We start from the raw sequence: 15,746 nt of genomic DNA, 5'->3' as shown, positions 1-15,746 counted from the left end.
CTATCGATAATATGATTAGGAATCTTTGAATAAAAACTGTTCATTTCTCTTATTGCTACCTACGAAACTGGATGTCGAGGTGAGGTTCTCCCACCAACATCAGCCAGGTCGTCCTCTCATTAGGACTTCGGTCGTCAGGATGAGCAGTCGGCAATGAAAGTAGACCTTTTGCGTGGTGTAAAACCTCAAACACTCAAGTCACAGAGCCAGTTTTCAGGATAATTTGATTAGCTTTGTGCAATTTTCGCAGTGCAAAATTCGCAACAGTGTTTAATATTTTAGAGAATTACACAATTTGGCACTTCTGAATGCCAGAAATTTATGTCGTACGGCATTTTGATAACTTTTTTCACTGAAATATTTAAATCCGAAACGAAATAATTGACATCGAAATTCTTTATATTTCTATTTAGAACAATAATTGTATACCCAAAGAATTATGCGGAATTTTCTTTACTATACTATATACGGCCCATTTTTCAACGACTTGTAGTTTGTAGTAGAACTTTCTGCTGATTTGCTATATAAAATGCATACGTCGACTTAGAAGCCATTATTGAAAGGTTCCTTTCAGAACCATCATTATTTTATCATAAAGAACTATACTGGTTATTTCGTAATATTTAATCGTGTGTTAGAATGTTTAATGTAACTAATCTGTACTTTAGTTTAGGAGTAACGTTTTAAATTCTAGTAGTGAAAAAGAGGAAAGCTAGCACAATTCACACAATCGATCAACTAATTGAAATTTGAAAGGATAAAGAAAGAGTGTCAGTTTTATTCGTATTCACGACATCCAGTTATGTCTGTGGCATTACACACCCGTACTTTTTTTAATCGTCAAAAATCACCATAGAGAGGAGTACATGAGATTTCCGAAATCGATTTCTTTTATGCTAAACGTCTTAGAATTGCATGAAACGTCGAGATTTAGTGTCATCTAAAAAGAAATTATTTAATTCGACTTTCTGGCACGTAGAAAAATTTTGATATTTTTTCACCAGATTAGATTAGCATTACTATTCTCATACAAATAGGCAACGCAAATGTCAAGCGCTTGGTCGGAAAAATAATGCCGACTATGTGACATAAAAACTGAAGCATGCTTTCGTGAACTACTCGAATCAATCTGAATCTATTGGTGTCAGAAATGAGCCCAAATTAGTGTCCGAAATTATTATAAAAAGATAAAAAATATTTTCAAGAGACTGTTATGAAGAAAGAGAAAGGCAATATCACGCCACTAGGTGGATTAAGAAGCGTTTTGCCTCTATCATATAGAAAGGTTATGCAATCACTGTGAAAACTGCATTTTGAACCGAGGCCCGGAGGGCCGAGTGTCATATACCATTCGACTGAGTTCGTCGAGTACGAAAAATGTCTTTGTGTGTGTATGTGTGTGCATGTATGTGTATGTGCGCATGTGTGTATGTAACGTTGTTTCGCACTAACTTTTCTTGGAGATGGCTGAACCGCTTAGATTCAAATGAAAGGTCTTGTGGTACCATACAAAATTCCTGAATATTATTTGGATCCGACTCCCGGTTCCGGAATTATGGGGTAAAATGTGCAAAAAAGTGTGAAAATAAGTGCACTAACTTTTCTCAGAGATGGCTGAAGCGATTTTCACAAACTTAGATTCAAGTGAAAGGTCTTGAGGTCCCAAAAAATTCCTGAATATTATTTGGATCCGACTTCCGGTTGGGAAGTTATGGGGTAAAATGTGCAAAAAAAGAAAATATGTGTTCTAACTTTTCTCATAGATGGCGCGACCAATTTCCACAAACTTAGGTTCAAACGAAGGTCCTGTGGTCCCATGCGTAATTCCTGAATTTCATGCGGATCCGACTTCCGGATCCGGAAATATAGGGTAAAGTGTGTTAAAAATTGTATACCATCATTGAAAATGGGGAAAAACCTTAAAAAAATTCTAAATCGAATTCAAATCTTTTCCAATTGATAGTTTTTATCAGTAGACGGTCAAACAAACCGATTTTGGTTATTCTTTTGAAAATCGGAGTAAATTATTTTGAAGAATACCACAGTATTATATATGATAGTGTGATTGATATGAGAAAGGTATCATTACATCACTAGGTGGATTGAAACAGGTTTTAAATATTGAATGAATTATAATAATTTACAAGCTATCGTCACTTTGTCCCAACTTTTTTTTTCAATCACAACTATGCTTTTAGCTACTAGTTAAAAATAAGTTTATTTAGATTGGAAAAATTCACACAATCAATCAACTAGTACGTGCGATGATCGATATTCCGATGTGTGGAAAAAGCATATCAGTTTTAATCGTTTCTCGTTCTCTCTCTTCGGTGTTGTAGCATCATCGTTCTAGCTGCATTTTTTTCTTCCCTGACCAACTGTTGGCATTCGCCGTCATCAGAGCTTCAGTCATTTTTACAATCTCTAAACAGATGAAAATGACGTAAAAAATATCATTCTCGCCTCCGATTGCAAATTATGAGAACTAGTTCTATGTTCCAACGACATTAGCGGAACAGTTGATTCAAAATTGTTTAATTTATTTCAGCTATTTCCGGTTTTCGGTGAAAATCGTATACTGCGCAGTGTCGATATTCAACCGAAGCTTCGAGAATTGATAATGAAAGAAAACGATACACAATGGTTGTTATCTGTTCGTGCTCGTATCTATTGGATCTGGGATGTAATTACTTCGACATATAATATTTAAGCCATTCTTTACAGCCGTCGCAGATTTTCTATATAGCGATGAAAGCACGAGAAATGAAATTCGACTGATACTTTCTGCGGAAGTTATTTTGGTGTCATGTTGTCATATGAAAACGAGTAACGTTGGCATTGAAACTCTCTTTTGTTTCAATAAGAGACGAAAATGTTTTGTCTCTCTTCATCTATTTTGGATGTGATCATTAACAAATGAGACAGTAAAGAACTGAATATGAGGCTACTGGGTTGGATTCTTTCATTGAGAATGCGGACAGTGGCGTCATAGTTAGTTTCAATAGTTTATTTCAATAGTTAGTGAAATAGTGACAATGGCATTATTAGATTTTCATATTTTTTGATACTTTTCGGTGAGAAATAAATACACTCTAATGCCGTTTTTTGTACTGCATAACGTTTCGGCTTACTATGCTTCAGCCATCGTCGGACGCCTACAACATATATTTTTCGTCAGTAATAACATACAATTTACAATTTCACAAATCAATCAAACATATTACATACTCAATAATCACAAATTGGAACAATGGACTTACAATTTACAAAAATTCACACTCATCATTCACTCTATTCCGCACTCACTCATTGCCGACGATTGGACGATCATTCATTCTAGACCGTCCACACGCTTTACTACTCCAATACTGTCGCGGCTTCGATACCAGACCGTCGTATGTGGTGCAAAATGTTCCACATTCACGTTGTAGATTAACCGTTCTGTCCTCTCCGAGTATTTTTATGTGAAACATTTCTGCTGTTAATCTGCTCTCCTGGTTATCAATTCGTTCCAGTATCCGAGTATTGGCAAAGTCAAAAAGGTGTCCCTCTTGTTGTGTGTGTTGAGACAATCCAGTTCTTGCGTCTTTTTTCTTTGTATCGTTCTTGTGTTCCGCCACTCTCGTCTCTAGCTTTCTACCTGTTTGTCCAATGTAAACCTTGCCGTCATCAGCACCACACGGGAACGTGTATACTACATTCGTCTGTTTTCCTGGTGGGATCGGGTCCTTTAGCTTAGTGAAAACTTGATTTTTAATTTTATCTCTTGGTCTAAATGAAAGTTTTGTGTTGTACTTTTTAAAAATCCTTTCTAATTTTTCACTAAGCCCAGGAATGTACGGAACTGCAACATACGATTGGTTAGGAATTGTTACTTTTCTCTCCTGCAGACTGTTGTAATGCTTATGAACACGTTCCTTTAGGATCTTGCAAACAAACCAATTAGGGTAATGGTTAATCTGCAAGATGTTTTTGGCCGTTCGTATTGCTGATGGACGGTTCTTACAATCAGACAGCTTAATTGTTCTATATATGAGCGCAATCGCTGTGTTGCATTTATGCGCATATGGACTTTCCGAGCCGAAATCCAGGTATCTTCCATCTGTTTGTTTAGGTGACCAGATTCGTTCGATGTGATCGTCTCTCCGGGTCAACATCATGTCCAAAAATTATAACCTTCCTTTTTCTTCTTTTTCAATAGTGAATTGAAGTTTGCTGTGAAATTTGTTGAAACACTCTACAACTTGCTGAATATGTTCCTCATGTCCTACACAGAAGCAATCATCCACATAACGACGATAGACTTTAATTGGTACATGTTTCTCTTCCATGGTTGTTATGCATTCCTGTTCTAGACGTTCCATTACCACATTAGCAATAACCGGCGAAAGTTGAGATCCCATTGGAACGCCGAAGGTTTGTGCGTATACAACTCCTCTATGTACGAAAAAAGTCAACTCCAACACCAGCTTGACCATCTCCAAGAAACTCTCTCGATCGATGTTTGTGTGTTTTTCTATCTCCTTCCATCTCATCCTTAGGCAATCTATCGCAAAATCAATTGGTACGTTTGTGTATAATGACGTAACATCCAACGAGAACAGAACTTTCTCTTCGGTTATATGAATTCCTGCTATTTGTTCCGCGAACTCAAAACTATTTCTAACGTGATAATCGCTTTTACCCACAATGTTGCCTATGATTCCAGATAAAAACTGTGCTATTCTGTACGTGGCTGATCCTATAGTCGACACTACAGGACGTAAAGGTCTGTCCGGTTTATGTATTTTTGGTAAACCATAAATCTGTGGGGGATTGCAGCTTGATACTTTCATCATTCTGTGGGTACGCCAATCGATGAGCTTTCTATCACGCCATGTGTCTAAAAACCCTCCAATTTTTTTATTTTTTCCATTATTTTCATTGTTGGGTCTGATTTAAGTTTCTTATACGTGTTACCATCATTCAAGAGGTCCGCCATTTTCCTTTCATATTCATCAGCTGAAATGATAACTGTTTTATTACCTTTATCAGCCTTGGTTATGAATATGTTAGGGTTATCTTTGAGAAACTTTTTGCTGTCACGTATATCTTTGGCTATCCACTCTTTTTCATGATGCCGAGGTTGCTTTTTGAAATTCATATAGTTGATTATGGCATTAGAAACTTCCGTTCTTATTAAATCTGCGTTCTCCTTGGATTTAATTGATTTCTCCAGTTCTGATGTTCCCTCCACATAGGGAATGTTACGATCATTTTGAACGTTGTAGTTTGGTCCCAGTCTTAACGTTCGCAAAAGATATTCAGGTGACGGTGTGTTGGTAGTGTTTTCTATCCATTGTTCCCCAGGAGTGAGATTCTAAATTTTCCTGTTTTTCAGTGTTTGATTTTTTTTGTTTCTCTCTCTCTTTCGTTGAATTATACATATCATCGTACCAATTGATTTTGCGATAGATTGCCTAAGGATGAGATGGAAGGAGATAGAAAAACACACAAACATCGATCGAGAGAGTTTCTTGGAGATGGTCAAGCTGGTGTTGGAGTCGACTTTTTTCGTACATAGGGGAGTTGTATACGCAAAAAACCTTCGGCGTTCCAATGGGATCTCCACTTTCGCCGGTTATTGCTAATGTGGTAATGGAACGTCTAGAACAGGAATGCATAACAACCTTGGAAGAGAAACATGTACCAATTAAAGTCTATCGTCGTTGTGTGGATGATTGCTTCTGTGTAGGACATGAGGAACACATTCAGCAAGTTGTAGAGTGTTTCAAAAATATTCACAGCAAACTTCAATTCACTATTGAAAAAGAAGAAAATGGAAGGTTAAAACTTTTGGACATGATGTTGACCCGGAGAGACGATCACATCGAACGAATCTGGTCACCTAAACAAAGAGATGGAAGATACCTGGATTTCGGCTCGGAAAGTCCATATGCGCATAAATGCAACACAGCGATTGCTCTCATAGATAAAGCAATTAAGCTGTCTAATTGTAAGAACCGTCCATCAGCAATACGAACGGCCAAAAACATCTTGCAGATTAACCATTACCCTAATTGGTTTGTTTGCCAGATCCTAAAGGAACGTGTTCATAAGCATTACAACAGTCTGCAGGAGAGAAAAGTAACAATTCCTGAGCAATCGTATGTTGCAGTTCCGTACATTCCTGGGCTTAGTGAAAAATTAGAAAGGATTTTTAAAAAGTGCAGCACAAAACATGCATTTAGACCAAGAGATAAAATTAAAAATCAAGTTTTCACTAAGCTAAAGGACCCGATCCCACCAGGAAAACAGACGAATGTAGTATACACGTTCCCGTGTGGTGCTGATGACGCCAAGGTTTACATTGGACAAACAGGTAGAAAGCTAGAGACGAGAGTGGCGGAACACAAGAACGATACGAAGAAAAAAGACGCAAGAACTGGACTGTCTCAACACACACAACAAGAGGGACACCTTTTTGACTTTGCCAATACTCGGATACTGGAACGAATTGATAACCAGGAGAGCAGATTAACAGCAGAAATGTTCCACATAAAAATACTCGGAGAGGACAGAACGGTTAATCTACAACGTGAATGTGGAACATTTTGCACCACATACGATGGTCTGGTATCGAAGCTGCGACAGTATTGGAGTAGTAAAGCGTGTGGACGGTCTAGAATGAATGATCGTCCAATCGTCGGCAATGAGTGAGTGCGGAATAGAGTGTATGATGAGTGTGAATTTTTGTAAATTGTAAGTCCATTGTTCCAATTTGTGATTATTGAGTATGTAATATGTTTGATTGATTTGTGGAATTGTAAATTGTATGTTATTACTGACGAAAAATATATGTTGTAGGCGTCCGACGATGGCTGAAGCATAGTAAGCCGAAACGTTATGCAGTACAAAAAACGGCGTATTTATTTCTCACCGAAAAGTATCAAAAAACAACAAAATCTAACGAAGTTGCGGTGACTAAATAGAAGACAAAAAAATGGCATTATTAGTCGTGTCCTCGATTCGTGATATCGAAGAAAATATTTCAGTTTAACTATAGAGAATATTAGGAATATTAATATCAGTAATTCTGAATGAAATTGTTCGCTTTCCAATTGTTAAGACTTTTATTCATATTTTTGTTGAGAACTGAAAGCTTAAGGGGCAAGGGTTGAAATATATCTTTTCAAGCTAATTGTCTAAATCTCCACCTCTCAGTGTGTGTTAAAAAAAAAGGTATTGTATGTCGGTATAATACAACCAATGCAGAGTGAAACGCCCAGAATACCACGTCAACCGCGCAAGAAAATGAAGGAACGGACTAGGTTTATGAGAAAATGCGTTTGATTTTATTCAAGAGAAAAATACGAAAGAAATACAATATGTCCTAACGAAGGGTGGCAACTTTTACGTTTATTCAGTGTACAAGCGTCCCTGCTGTAAATTCCAACACTCCTCCTCGCTGAAGCACTGAATATTTCAGTTCTACTCCTTCCTGACGAGCCCAATACCCATCGCAAACTTCTTGACCTTTACAGGACCTAACGGCTTTGTTAAAATGTCAGCAGCCATTGTGTCCGTTGGGCAGTGTTCTAACTGGATCAAACCCTTTGCGCATAGATCCCTAGCATGATGGACTTTTGGACTCTATATGTTTACTCCGTTTATTTTGTCGCTTCAGCGATACAAAATTCATGCAGCTTCTGTTGTCTTCGTAGAGTACCGTGGGTTCTAGCTGCGCCTCACCAAGTTCCCGCAACAGTTTGCGCAACCAGATCGCTTCAGTTGCCGCTTCCGAGAGTGCGGCCTCCATTGTTGACAACGCAACGCAATTCTGCTTCCGACTTGCCCAGCTCACAGTAGCTCGACCGATTTGAAACACAAAACCGCTAGTAGACTTTCTGTCGTTTGTATCACCCGCCCAATCAGCATCGCTGAATCCGCAAATCTTTAGTTTAGTCGCTCCTCCGCAATAAAGCCTCAGTTCGTAGTGGCCTGTTCCAATTAAATATCGCCGTTTACCCGTTTGAGTTCAATCCAATCCTGTTGTGTAGGACAACTGCTTTTCCGACTTAGTATGGAAACCGCAGCTGCGATATCCAGTCTTGTATTCGTTGATACGTAGATAAGAGCACCAACCAGACTATGGTACTGTAAATTATCGGGTAATACCTTACTGTTCTGTTTCCAATAACCAACATCCAAAGGGTAATTCGACGGCTTCGCTTCATTCAGTCCAAATCTACTGGCAATCTCATCAATAAAAACTTTCTGACTTAGACAGTATAATCCCTTTTCATCTTTTCTCACTTTGATCCCGAGTAAGTAGCTAACTTCGCCAAGAGAAGTTATCCCGATTCTTTTGCGCAAATCTGTTTTAAATCGAACTATTTCACGATCTTCTTTAGTCACAACAATCATGTCATCAACGTTCACGAGTACGTATATCCAAGCTCCGTTTTTCAGTTGTTTTGCATACAAGCAAGCATTCGACTCCGATTGACGAAAGCCCAACTCGTTCAAGATCTCCTTCACTGTACCGTTCCAGACCATTGCCGCTTGCTTTAGTCCGTAGAGACTCCGCTTCAGTTTGCATACAAGCCCCTCTTTACCCGGCACGCTGTATCCAGGTGGTTGACGCATAAAAATTTCTTCCTTAAGCGTTCCGTTTAAATAGGCATTTTTAATATCAACGTGTCGCACTTGATATTGGCGATGACCAGCTATGGAGAGAAGAACACGTAACGTAGTTTGCATAGCCACAGGCGTAAATACCTCGCCATAATCTTCACCAAAACGCTGTGAGAACCCTTGGGCCACCAATCGTGCCTTAAATCTTACTGCTTGTCCAGAAGAATCCGTCTTTTCTTTGAAAACCCATTTAGAACCAATCGCTTGTCGTCCAGGAGGTAGAGCCACGAGGGTCCAGGTATCATTGGAAAGTAGAGATTGGTATTCCTCGTCCATCGCTTTAATCCACTCCGTTTTATTCACACTGTTCATCGCTTCTTTGTAACTCTTTGGTTCATTCTCGTTCAATCGTGCAACACCAACAACATAATCTTTCATACGCTTTGGTAGTTCATTAACGTTCGAACGTCGCGACCTTCTTGGTTCAGGAACGATTTCTTCCGATTCTCTCGAATCGAAGAACTCTTCACTACTTGAGTTCATATCACTAAATCCGTGAAATGACGACTCCCCGAGCGCACTCAAATCCGAGCTGCTTTCAAGTGGTTCCGGTTCTAAATTTATTTGTTGCTGTATGGTATCTATCTTAATATCCGAAGGTAGTTCGGGTTCACATTCAACTAATGACTCTTCCGACGGTTTTAACAATTGCTCCTCCTGAAACTCTTGACCTAGTTTCAGAAACTTAGCGTCTTGACTTATGGTGACTCTGTTAGTTCGCTTGTCTAGGAAACGATATGCCTTCGATCCGCAATCGTATCCAACAAAGATAAGCTTCTCAGCCTTGCTCCCCATCTTTCCCCGCTTGGCATTGGGAACATTTACGAAAGCTTCACATCCGAAGACCTTCAGGTGACTAATATCTGGTTTCTGACCACACCATAACTCGAACGGAGTTTTATTAACCGCTCGTGATGGTAATCTATTTTGTATGTATGCAGCAGCCGCGACTGCTTCTCCCCAGTATTATTTTTCCAATCCAGCATCGAGAAGCATACACATTTCCATCTCTTGCATGTAACGATTACGACTTTCGGCAACACCATTCTGTTCCGGTGAATAACCTGCAGTCAGCTGCATCTGAATCCCTTCTGATTGGTAGAACCTTTTCAATTCCTTGTTCACGAACTCGCCACCGCGATCAGAACGAATAATCTGTGGCTTTCTTCCGAATTTATTTTCCACCAATCGAACATAGTTTTGAATGCAATTCTTTGCCTGAGAATTTTCTTTTAACAAGTATAAAATAAGATATCTACTGAAATCATCGATAAGTGTTAAAAAATACTTCCGCCCACCAACCGTGGCGTCTTTCATTGTTCCGCACAAATCTGTATGGATTCAATCCAACGGCTTAGTGCTTTTCCGCTCTGATTGCTGTGGGAAAGGCAAACGAGACATTTTTTCTTCCAGGCAATGCTCACACACGATTCTCGCACTACAATCGACCAGCTTCATGCCCAACACCAGTTGTTCCTTCTTGATGCTGTCAAACACCGATTGATGCCGATGCCCAAATCGCCGGTGCCACGTATGTTGACAATTGATGGAATGAGTGTATCGCTTAGCTACCGCTGCACATTCTGATTGTTTCAACTCGTACAAATCACCGTTTCGCTCACCTAGAGCTATGATTGCATTCGACTGGTCAATTACTTCGACGCTATCCCGTTTGAATAGTACATTATATCCCTTATCTGCTATTTGGCTTACGGACAACAATCCACTGTCCAAATCAGTCACATATAAAACTTTACCCAATTCTATTTTTATCGGTTTACCTGATCCCGTAACACTTTGAAAACTACCGCAACCAAAACCTTCAGATAAACTACTATTTCCGTTTGCCATCGAAACCTGAACGTTCGACGACTTATTCAATTCATCGAAAAAACCCTTGTCACAAGTCATGTGACATGACGCACCACTGTCAACAGTCCACACATTTTTCTTTTTTACCAAACTTTTTTCACGAGCCGAAAACGCAGCAGCATTTTCTTCCTTAATTGTTTCGCCTTTGCCTGTTGGTTCTTACCAGCCGGTTTCCGTCCACCAGGTTCGCCTTCACCAGCGTTCATCTGTGCCTGCCATTTACGACAATCTCGTTTGAAGTGACCAGGCTTCTTACAATAAAAGCAAACCTTTTCTGCTTTTTGTGTCTTGAGCACTTGTTCCTTCGAAGATTTACCGTCCCGCTCCACCCGCTTATGATACTCATCCATGAGCTTAGAACGAACCAGCTCCATGGTGATGTCATCATCCGGTCGAGCCTTCAACGCCGATGCTAAGAAATGATACGATTCTGGCATGCTCCGCAAAACCATCGCTATTTTAATCTTTTCTTCGAGATCCAAACCAGCGTTTTCCAGCTTGTCAAACAAAGTGTCCATCTCCAGCAGATGTACCTCAACATCCCCAGATTCACCAAGCTCCGAATCACAAAGTCGAATTAACAAAGACATTTGCGAAGTTATTGTTGATTTTTCGTGATATGCTTTTAATGCATCCCATACCGCTCTCGCCGTAGCACAATCCTTGATAAGAGGGTACTGACTCTGCTCGATGCTTAATCTTACCTTCTTATCGGCCTTCCGCCAAGCATCCTGTAATATCAGACTTTGGCATTAAATCTCCAACACTACCCAGATCACATGCACCTAACAAAAAATCCATAAAAAACACCCCGATACGAAAACCTAGAAACATGTCATGAAAACCAAGAAACCCACTTGAAATATAAACTTCACCTACATGAAGCAATTAAAGTGTCAGCACTTACTTCGACTTAACGAAAACACCGCGACCATACGACAACAATAAATAAGCAAGCGTCAGCGTCATGTTTCAAGCGTTAAGTCACCCAAAACAAAAACAGCTATGTCATTTCCCTTCTCTTCACGTCCAACCCCCCATCTCTTAATCATGTGCCATACGACATGACCTAGAATAACAGTAACCCAGGAAAACACACTGACTCGAACCGACACTCACGAGAGTTTAACCTGACTACTCTCACCCTCTCCTCTCTGTATCACACTCACACACTTGTCTAGAAACATTACTCACTCTCTCCTACTCAAATCATTCAATGGCCAAGACATGCCATTGGTTAAATTAGATTTACGCTGCGCGTTCTAACTCCTCCCCCCGGATTTTTAATAATCCATACTGTAAAACTCAATTAGTTAAGTTAGGAGAGGATAGGATATAAATAAGCGATCGATTTAAATAAAGATTCATTTATTCATATCCATTCTTAAACGCATTCTTAAAGGACAGCGAGAAAACAGAAGCGTTTCGATGTTGTATAAAAAGAAATATCCATACCGGCAAAAGTTAGTAAATGACGACCGTGACAGGAACTGCAACGCTAAGCAGACGTAAAGATATATCTATTCGGTGACACGAAGTGTATATTTTATTGTCGCTGCAGCACTAATCTGCAATTCTCTGGACAGTCCAGCGCAGCGACGTTGCCGAGCGACGTCAGCTGAACTGCCATTTCCTATACATCAACTGATAGAATCATGTTACTTTATACATATTTTGTTGTCTTGTTTATGAACCACGTGCTTCAACATAAATGAATACATTGTCTTGCCTCCACTATCGAAGCACATAACGATGGAATATTACTTTCTGTATGCGCTTAAGGTTGATAATGTATGTTTGGGAATCAATGAGTTTGACACTGAACGTTACAAGGGAGTGAATTTTCGTACAATTATGAATGATTAATATATCGCATGGCGGTCTACATACCATTGGGGCACAGTGAACTTCGCTGGAGCAACATAATCAGGCGAGAGAGACGTCTCTTCCGATTTTTATCTGCATGCACAACAGAGATGGCATTTCACCAGAGTGATACACGCTAGAGTCAGATTTTTGCCACACCGAGGATGCAAAAAACGAAGCACCACACAAAGAAGAAAGCGCACTTCTTCTCAGTGTCGAATAGACAGCATTTGAGTGTGTGCTTGTGGTTAAAGCAGCTGGCGCGAGTGAAACACATTCTCTTCGCATGAATCGCTCACACGCGCTCTCGTCTAAATACACCCAAGTGACCACTGGCGCGTGATGGTGAGCGAACACTTCTGTGAACTTCAGTTAATAGAGAGTAGATCTGGCCTTGCTATGAAAAATTTTCAAGGAAAACCGAAAATTTCACGATAAATTGTTTAATTTTGCTGATTTTGCGTGTCCACGCTTCATCTACGAAAACCATACAGCAGAGTGCTCACCGGCGTGTACACCTCTGTGAAAGTATCTGCATCCACCTCAGAGAATTTATTAGCTAATGCTCTAGCGCTTTGGTGCGATTCAGTGGAAGAGGTAAAAGGAAATAAACAAACGCACTCATGATGCGTGCACACTTTACACAACAGTGGTGTATAAATGTGAAAGAGAAGAGCTCTCGTGGAAGTTGTCAGTGCGAGGGGAGAAATTTTGCTTGCTCTTCGTCACACAGAGGAGATAGAAATCTCTGATGCACAATATAAAATATACACTACAATTTGGAGAAAATGAAAACCTTGCTAATTAAATTAAATATCTGGCTTGAAAATTCTACAAAAATTTCATCACCATATTTTTTTTAACTGTTAGTTGTTTTCGTTCAAATAAACCTGGTAAAAATGTGTTTTATAATCAGAATTTTTGTATTTATTGTAGACTGGAGTTATTGTCGTTGATATCGTACCAAATAGCATCGCAGACAAAGATAAACGACTTCAGGCTTTCGATCAACTACTTGAGATCAACGGAGTTAAAATTACAGATAATACGACTGAGAATCAAATACAGAAAATACTAAAGCAATTACACCAGAAGGTGAGTATTGAGTAATCATGTTATGTATGTATCCACTTATTTATTCCTTCTATCGGTGGAAAGATGCCTTCAATGATTGTGAGTATTGGGTAGAGTGTAATAGAATAGAGTGATTCCAGAAATGATAAGCAACTCATCAGACATCATAATTTTTAACTCAAATTTATTCAGATTGTATTTACTAGTTCAGAAAATCATGACTCAACGCTTATGTCACATATTCGACTACATTCTAGAAACCAAACTTTTAAGCAATATTACATTCGAACTCGATCATTTGTTTTGCAAATAAAATTTTATTTCGCTCATTTGCTTTAGCTTAACGTGGCCGATTGTCTTGTTGTTAAAGGAGAAGAAGGGATGCCGTATTAAGGGGCGGCATACTCCCCTAGAGTTAGTAACAGAATGTAAGGAAGGTGGGACATATAAATATATCATTCGTTTATGGCACAAATCTTTTAAATACACTTTGAATTTCCTGGATCTTCACGTTCTTCAGATTGTAACAAGAGAGATTATCCTTGGTTGGGATGCTTTGTTGATGTGGAGTTTTTGGCTAGTTTCGAACAACTCAAACAGCTCAAGGCAGGTGCATGCTCTGAAGCATCGTTTATACAGGCCATACTTTCAGCAACGTAAAGGAGAGTGCGATAGAGCTGTAGACGAGAAAGAAATAGGGAGAGCACTAAATTTGAGCATTGATAGTTTTTACGAAGTTGTATATGAGAGTCATATAAGGAAGGTTTCGAGTTCCCAAGACATCGCGGACTGGTACCACAGACTAACAGACAGGACACTCAAATTAGATTCTTCAATCATTTCAACGGTCATTTCGTTTATTTCTTTAGTTGGGACAGTGCTCGCATATGTCATGATGTCGCCACGTTACCCTACCAAGAACATCCTGTCTGTCATCTGGACTGTGTTTATTTTTTTCATTTACCAACACAGTTGCCATTCACACAGAATTACCTGTAATGTATTGATTTGTATACGTCCATGCGAATTTCATGCAGGATACAGATTTAATACAAACTGCCAAAACTATAAACATAATTGTGCCTACTACTCATCCTCCAACGCAACGTTACTATATTTACTTGCTTCTGGTCTGCCGCCACTTAATTTCGGGTGAAAATTACCAACACAATAAAAAATATAATAAAAATATATGAACGACGTTGAGAAAAATAAATGATTACCAACGCTAAAAAAGTTAAATATATTATCAACGTAATCCAATAATTTATTGTGACGATTCATTTTCAAATACTATGATGAAATCAGGCAACCCTGAAAGCAGCTGATCGGTGTTGACAAACGAGGGGAAACCAACTAGTAAAAAATCTTTTACAAAATACAAGGGGTGTACCGATAGTAAATAGTTCGCGCAGTACAATATAGGTGGAACTAGTGCATAACGAAAAATTATTTGTATAAGAATTTACTCATACTGTCACGTCTGTTAGTGTGTGCTGGTACGAAGGGTGGTATACCTCGGGGCCGCAGGGATCTTATGAGTTGGGACCTAGCATCACAATACTCTACACTCCTCCAAACAATATGCTTGATGCAGTCATGGGAAAATTTATTCTTCCACCTTACAACACTCGATATTCATTCATCCGCGTTTCACCATAGAAAAATCGGAACGCTGGAAACGGAACTACAAATCATGAACCGTTTTAATGAATCCTTCCAACTTAATTTTGCTTGTATAATCTGAAAAGAGAATGAAACAGAACCGCCAGTGAGATAAGAACGAATTTTCAGAAATGAAACAATTACCAGCAGAATAATTTCTATATGGAAGATCTATAATAGAGCAGAAACTAGAACAAACGTATTCCCAGCGAGCCGTTCTAGTTTTATTTATTCGACCAGTTCTTCTGTCAAATTTAAAACGGGTCTACTATGCCGTTCTATTTTTGTATATTTGAAACACGAGTAAAACACTGCTGGGACTGCCAGTTTTTCTTGTTATAAAATTCAGATTTAAATTTTGTAACTGACATAAATGATGCATCTAGAACTAGAACACTACTAAATATACCCTAACGCGATCTCTTTGTTTCATCCTAATATAGTGGTTTTCAGCTGGACATAGAGAATCGTCGCAGGAAGCGAAATAATGAGCGTCAGAACCACTGATGCCAGGTTTGCAGATTGTTATGTAAATTTGCAATTTCGTTTGTTACCGGACTTTGCAATTAAGCCGACTTTTTCCCAGATTTTCG

At 39.1% G+C, this 15,746-nt stretch overlaps 1 protein-coding gene across 1 annotated transcript in view; it reads left to right on the top strand.

The window, feature by feature from the left end:
• LOC131427127 (inactivation-no-after-potential D protein) overlaps positions 1 to 13,487 on the top strand; it is a 1,657,698-nt gene extending 1,644,211 nt beyond the window's left edge. Inside the window, exon 19 of the mRNA XM_058590062.1 lies at positions 13,351 to 13,487. The gene's annotated coding sequence lies outside the window, so the exon portion shown is untranslated. The remainder of the gene's footprint in view (positions 1 to 13,350) is intronic.
• The last annotated feature ends 2,259 nt before the right edge of the window (positions 13,488 to 15,746 follow it).

Source organism: Malaya genurostris, chromosome 2 (assembly GCF_030247185.1).
Source record: "Malaya genurostris strain Urasoe2022 chromosome 2, Malgen_1.1, whole genome shotgun sequence".
In the NCBI taxonomy this organism is placed as follows: Eukaryota; Metazoa; Arthropoda; class Insecta; order Diptera; family Culicidae; genus Malaya; species Malaya genurostris.
Note: the sequence above shows the minus strand (reverse complement) of the source record. Positions and strands in the feature narration are given on the sequence as shown.